The sequence below is a fragment of the Bos mutus genome, chromosome 4 (genome assembly GCF_027580195.1).
Source record: "Bos mutus isolate GX-2022 chromosome 4, NWIPB_WYAK_1.1, whole genome shotgun sequence".
Lineage (NCBI taxonomy): Eukaryota > Metazoa > Chordata > Mammalia > Artiodactyla > Bovidae > Bos > Bos mutus.
The window spans coordinates 48249788-48256513 of NC_091620.1; the positions used below are offsets into that span (position 1 = coordinate 48249788).

Sequence of the window (6726 nt, forward strand, 5' to 3'; positions counted from 1 at the left end):
GGGAGCAGAGGAAGGCTTCCTACAAGTGACATCCAGGCTGAAATATAATGGATGTGTGGGAATTAGCCAGGTGATCATGGGTGAGGAGGAATGCATCATAATGAGGAGAGATATTTATGTGGAAACTGGGAGGCCAGAGCACATGAGGGAGCTGAACTTACTTCAATTTGACTGGAACACACAGAGCCAAGCTATGAGCTGGAGGTTATTCATATAAGATCTGATAAATCAGGTTTAAAAGTGTGAAATATTCATTGATCAATATGATATTGACAAAAATTTCGTTTCAATTTTTTAACAGTTTCAATATATTTTTAATACAACTTTACATATATATGAAAAGATGGTACATATAAGATGCAAGTGCATATTTAGTGCATATTTATCCTACAGACAATGTTTTGTTTACGGGTTTGAGATTTCCTTGTAATATCTGCAAGGGAAAACCAGAATAGGTGCTTATCATAGATTTCAATAATTAGGATTTCCATTGCTTCATCATAAATTGATGAAATATTATAGTATCGTGGATCAAAAAGTAGGAAACAAAATGCCACATTCCAATGACTTTTTTCACAGAATATGTGAAAGTATTAGTTGCTCAGTCCTGTCCACCTCTTTGTGACTCCATGAACTGTAGCCTACCAGGCTCCTATGCCCATGGAATTCTCCAGGCAAAAATACTGGAGTGGGTGAAAAGTGAAAGTCTCTCAGTTGTGTCCCACTCTTTGTGACCCCATGGACTATACATTCCATGGAATTCTCCAGGCCAGAATACTGGAGTGGGTAGCCTTTCCCTTCTCTAGGGGATCTTCCTAACTGAGGGATCGAACCCAGGTCTCCCGCATTGCTGGCAAGTCTTTACTAGCTGAGCCACAAGGGAAGCCCACTGAAGTGGGTAGCCATTCCTTTCTCCAGGGGCTCTTCCTGACCCAAGGATCAAACCCAGGTCTCCTGCATTGCAGGCAGATTCTCTACCATCTGATCTACATAATATAACCAAATACAATCTTTTCTTTTCAATTGCACACCTCCTTTGGATAAGATATCAGGCTTAGTGATGTGAGGAACAGGAAAAGAAGGAATAGATACTAGTCCTGCCTTCAAGGCATTTACAATTCAGTAAGGGAGGCCATACATTTAAATAGATAACTAGGCCAGGAGGCACTGGGGTAAAAGAATGCGGAGGGTGGGTATGAAAGAAACAAAGTGCTGAAGGGAGGGGGGGGGGAGGGTGTCAGAGAGAGAGAGAGGTGTGTGTGTGTGTGTGTATGTTTTAATGCTGTGAGAGACTGATTTCAGAGAGATGATTCTGGCAGAACTAGTTTATGAGATAAGCCTTGAAACACTTGGGGTTTCACAGGGAGAGACAATGAAAGAGCTTTCTAGGCAACAGGAGTGTAAGGGCAAAAGCAAAATGCTCTGTTGCTGAATACAGTTCAGGCTGCTTGTACACAGGGCTGGGGATTAGGGTTGGAGACAGACACTGAGCCCAGGCTGCTGGATCCTGACTTTAGGCTAAGGGGTCTACCTTAGATGGAGAGAGAGATAGGACCTGGGATTACTTCACAACTAATACACTTGCACCTTGTATTAGTTGTAAAGTAGTTGGAAACCTACCTTTTCCTAGTCTCATTTGGAGATCGGGGGTATAACAACAGGGCCTGCTTTGGTGTTGCTCTGAGGATTAAACAGTTTAACTCATGCACAGTACTCAAGCCAATACCTGGCACAAAAAGATCAGCAGCTACCACTGCTGTTATTAATGTTATAATTATTAACTACATAAGTCACTCAATAATTTTTAGCAATGTAATGACTGAATCTAAAGAATTTACCTGATTCCAAGGCAGAACTGAGGGAGGTAAATCTGCCTGAAAGCAACATTAGGACAGAGCAGAGAAGTCCCTCGGAGAAGGCAATGGCACCCCACTCCAGTACTCTTGACTGGAAAATCTCATGGATGGAGGAGCCTGGTGGGCTGCAGTCCACGGGGTCGCTAAGAGTCGGACTCGACTGAGCAACTTCACTTTCACTTTTCCCTTTCATGCACTGGAGAAGGAAATGGCAACCCCCTCCATTGTTCTTGGCTGGAGAATCCCAGGGATGGGGGAGCCTGGTGGGCTTCCGTCTATGGGGTCGCACAGAGTCGGACACGACTGAAGTGACTTAGCGGCAGCAGCAGCAGCAGCAAAGTCCCTAACAACCTGAGCTAAGATGGTACAGGGGCAACAGGAAGGGATGGAGGTGAAAGACAAAAGGAAGGAGAGACACGAACTAGGGTGAGATGAACATAAACATGGTCTAAACAGTATTGATTGGGAAGTCAAGAAAGATGTTTCCAGAGAAGGAGGCTCAAAGCTGATGAATAAAATGTAGACAAGAAAGGAATTTACAGCGAACCATAAAGTGAAGTCACTCAGTCGATTGCAGCCTAAGAGGCTCTTCTGTCCATGTGATTTTCCAGGCAAGAATACTGGAGTGGGTTGCCATTTCCTTCTCCAGGAGATCTTCCGGACCCAGGGATCAAACCTGGGTCTCCCGCATTGTAGGCAGATGCTTTACCATCTGAGCCACCAGGGAAGTGAAACTGTCAATTCTGAAGGCTCCTTCAACTTGACAGCCTCCATGATCCTCAGTGTCCCACAGTCCTATCATTTCTGTGGGCATTCTGGGTTGAAGGATTCTCCAGCCCTCCCTGGAGCATCCTTGAAATGGAATTAACAATTAAGAAAATACAGTCCTGCCGAGACACACAGTATAAATAAGACCACAGATTATCCAGGTCTTCAGGAAAGGAAAAGCATTATACTACCCCTAAAACTGGAATAAAACAGAAGGAAAAAAGGGACCTCTAATTCTGCCCCATGCTCCATTTTGCCATTAGCCCTTCAGGTGGTAACGATGACATACTTAGCTAACTTCACCTTGCCCTCAGTTTTACAAGAGAACAAAGAGTCAAAATATAGTTATTTTGCTAAAAGCTTGCTGCAGAAGTTTCTGGAACTAGTAGTGGTTTCAACTCTCCATTCTACACATGGCAAGAGAGGTTCTAGCTGGTCTTCCAGTACTTTCCTTAAGAGGCAGAAACCATTACTGTGTTCAGAGTTCACTTACTACAGTGGGTAAAACCCATCAGATTTCTCTTCAGATTTAGGTGAAAGTAAACTTAAATCTCGGAGAAGGCAATGGCACGCCACTCCAGTACTCTTGCCTGGAAACTCCCATGGACGGAGGAGCCTAGGCTGCAGTCCATGGGGTCTCGAAGAGTCAGATACGACTGAGCAACTTCACTTTCACTTTTCACTTTCATGCATTGGAGAAGGCAATGGCAACCCAATCCAGCATTCTTGCCTGGAGAATCCCAGGGACGGAGGAGCCTGGTAGGCTGCCATCTGTGGGGTCGCACAGAGTCAGACACGACTGAAGCGACTTAGCAGCAGCAGCAGCAGCAAACTTAAATCTAGATGAAAGGAGAATTTCCTCTCCTCCTACATGAAAATGCCCCATCTATCTACCAGGCCCATAAATTCAACCACAAAAATCAATGGCAGTAAGAATCTCAACAATTCGGAAAACAGTACAACTAGACACTTGTTGTTGACAGTGGAAAGTTTACAGCTCAGCCTCAGGTGGTTTGAATATGTTGCATCGCTGAACTCTATCATAATGAGTCAACATCTAATTAAATAGTGGGTGCAGGAGACATTTCAGTATAGTGGAAGGAGCTAAAGATTTACAGTCAGAAAGACTATTAGTAAAAATCCAGCTCAGGAATCTTCTATTGACCCTGGGCAGGTTCCCGAATCTAGGCTGCAGTTTCTTCATCTGTAAAATGGAGATAACCTCACAGCACTGCCATCAAGATGGTGAAGATTAAATAACAGCCTATGGCATCCTGGATTTACAGCATAACTATTAGCTGTTACCGAAACTAACTCTCAGTAATGATAAGGCAATAAATCTCCTTTTCGCCAAGCAATAGTTTTTGTTATAAATAAAGTTAAATGCCTATTGGCAATAATGGTGGAAATTACATTTCAGTTTCTTGGAAGCAATACAGCATAATAGAGAAGATGAGCTGGAATTCTAGTTCTGCCAGGATAATCTTGAAAAATTGGTTAACCTGCTGGAGCCTCAGTTTCCCATTGGGTTAGAAATACCGAGCTACTAAGGCTATTGTAATGTTTAACAGAGCTTCTCTGGTGGATCAGCGGTAAAGAATCTGCCTGCCAATGCAGGAGAGGCAGGTTTGATCCTTGAATTGGAAAGATCCTCTGGAGAAGGAAATGGTAACCCACTCCAGTATTCTTGCCTGGAAAGTCCCATGGACAGAGGAGCCTGGTGGGCTGCAGTCCATAGGGTTGCAAAAGAGACAGACATGACTTGGCAACTAAACAACAACAGCAATGTTTAATGAGGTGATCTATACAAAGTTCCTAGTACATTTCCAGCTCTCAGTAGGTGCTGGATTAATAGTAGTTACTGGTATTTGTTCAATTTCCCAACAGAAAAACCAAAAGATAAACATGAAAATCAAAACCAGTATGAGATCACCATTCCTCTTTTACAGAGAAGTTTTCATCATTCATTCCATAAATATTTATTTTGTACCTACTGTGTGTCAGGCATTGTTGCTGACATTGGGATTGGGGTGATGGACATTCTAGAGTGGGGGAAACAGTAAACAGTCTAAGGAGAGAATTTCAGAGAGAGATGAGTGCTATGAGGATACCAAAAAGGGTGGTGTGCCCACATGTTGATGGAGGCCATGGTCATTTCGCTTGGGTGCATTTTAGCCCAGGCCTACCTAGTTTGTCTCCTTGGGCCAGAACGGGGACTTCACCTTGTATGATGCTTGGGAGTACAGTATGGATGATCAGAAGTTAGACCTACACCTTTATCTGTGGATGGATCTCTTTAGCAGCGGCAGCTTAAAATATTTCTAAATGCCTTCATCCCAGTACTCAAACTCTATGAGTCAAAACGGGTGTGGCGGTAGGGTGGAGGGTGGTGGCGGGGGTTCAGATGCACCTCAGCGTAACCCTCAGGCACATCTAAAGTGACAACTTCACAGCTCCCTCAACTCAGAGTCCTGACTAAGGAGAAGACTGGTAGTTTGTGAGACGGAGGAAATAAAGTACAAATTGCATTACCGAAAGAGGGCGGCGCGCGCCGGCTTAAGAAGTAGCTGGACGATCTACGACAATGCCCATTAGGGACTCCAGAAGCTGCAAACGCTTCTCAGGAAGCCCGAAGGGACAAGGACCCTCGGTCCCCGGCCACGGTGCCGGGAAGCGGAGCAAGACCCGCGCAGGGAGGCGGGCGAGCCCGGAGCCTACAAGACCTGCGTCTCCCGTATCCCCCCGGCTCGCCCCAGCCCGCGGATGTGGTGCGGCTAGCCTCGCACTCGGCCCAATTAAACTGGTTTCCTGTGCCTCCCGCCCCGGCGCCGCGTCTCCCGGCTGCCCAAGACAGCCCCCCGGCGCCCCGACCCAAGCTAGGCGCCTTGTCGCCGTCAACCCCAACCAAACTGTGCCTCTAAGAACAGCACTCCAGTGTGGGCAGCACCCGGCCCCCTAACTCCCGGGATGCAGGCACGAGGGCGACTCGGGGCTGCCCCACTAACAGTTCTTCCTCGGGAGACAGGAGGCAGTCTCCAGATTCTCGCTGAGACTGGCTGCGTCCCCCCCAAATCTCAGTGCCATCGCCCAGGTCCCCACCGCACCCCAGCACTATTCTGGTTGGCATCCTAGTGCTTACCTGCGCGCTCAGCCGCCGGGGACGCCGCCTAGTTTCCCCGGTGCCGGGCTCCGGGATTTGTCAGCAGACGCGAAAGGAGGCAAACCTGGCTTCTTCGGTCCTCCAGCCAACGCACAGCTGATAGTTTCCGCCCCGGCTGCAGCAGAAAGCGGCGGGGATGGCTACTCGCCGACGGCCGCTGGGGTCAGAGCCCGCGCTGCGCACTGGCCTCCTGGCTCCCAGCTCGCCTCGTTCCGCCCGGCTCCAGCGTACAGCGAACGCTCAGCCAGTTCCCAGTACTTTGCCCAGAACTTCGCGCGCGCGGCCAGGCAATTAGCAAGAGGGGAGGGAGGCGCGGGAGCGAGGAGGAGGAGCTACGCCGGTCCTGGGGCGGGGCCACGCGGGGAGGGCGGGAGAGACGGCAGAGTGACCCACACTCCCAGCAATCAGGAGTAGCCCACGGTAAAGAGGCGGGGCGGTGCACCTGGAAGGAGCACCGATTCCATGACGCAGTCAAGGGAGTTGGGAACCCGGTTCCCGACAGGTGCGAAGGAGAAAGCGAAGTGGGAGCTGCCTCCGGAAGAGAAAAGTGGTTCCCGGCGGCCCAGGGCGCTCTGTGAGCGCCGTTTAAGCACTCAGATGTTCGTGGAGTGTTTAAGCACTCAGATGTTCTGGCCCAGCGTTTCCGGGCCCGAGACGGAGAAAGAAGTGAGGGGGGCATGGGAGGGGCTGGTTAAAGGACAAGATTTCAGGGGAGACTCTGGTCGAACAGGCAAAGAGGACTCGACTTCTTCCGGAACTCAGACCGAGGCCAAGGGATGGAGAATCGAGAAAACACGTGGTGAAGGGAGGTTTGCAGGCACCGGATGTCGAAGGACAGAATCCCCGTAGGATCCGGCAGGAGGCTGTGACCCCCCCACATCCAGAGGCAGTGATGCAGATTGGTGCTGGATCCCAGGAGGGAACATAGAGGGGGAGTGTGGT

General features: G+C 48.6%; 1 protein-coding gene across 5 annotated transcripts in view; it reads right to left on the reverse strand.

Annotated features, from left to right (window-relative positions):
• The window catches only part of OSBPL3 (oxysterol binding protein like 3), a 199657-nt gene extending 193582 nt beyond the window's left edge, over positions 1-6075 (reverse strand). For 3 of the 5 annotated variants that reach the window (XM_070369447.1, XM_070369445.1, XM_070369446.1), the window contains exon 1: positions 5764-6075. The gene's annotated coding sequence lies outside the window, so the exon portion shown is untranslated. The remainder of the gene's footprint in view (positions 1-5763) is intronic. The other 2 variants (XM_070369444.1, XM_005902877.2) reach the window with 1 other exon arrangement.
• Between the last annotated feature and the right edge of the window lie 651 nt (positions 6076-6726).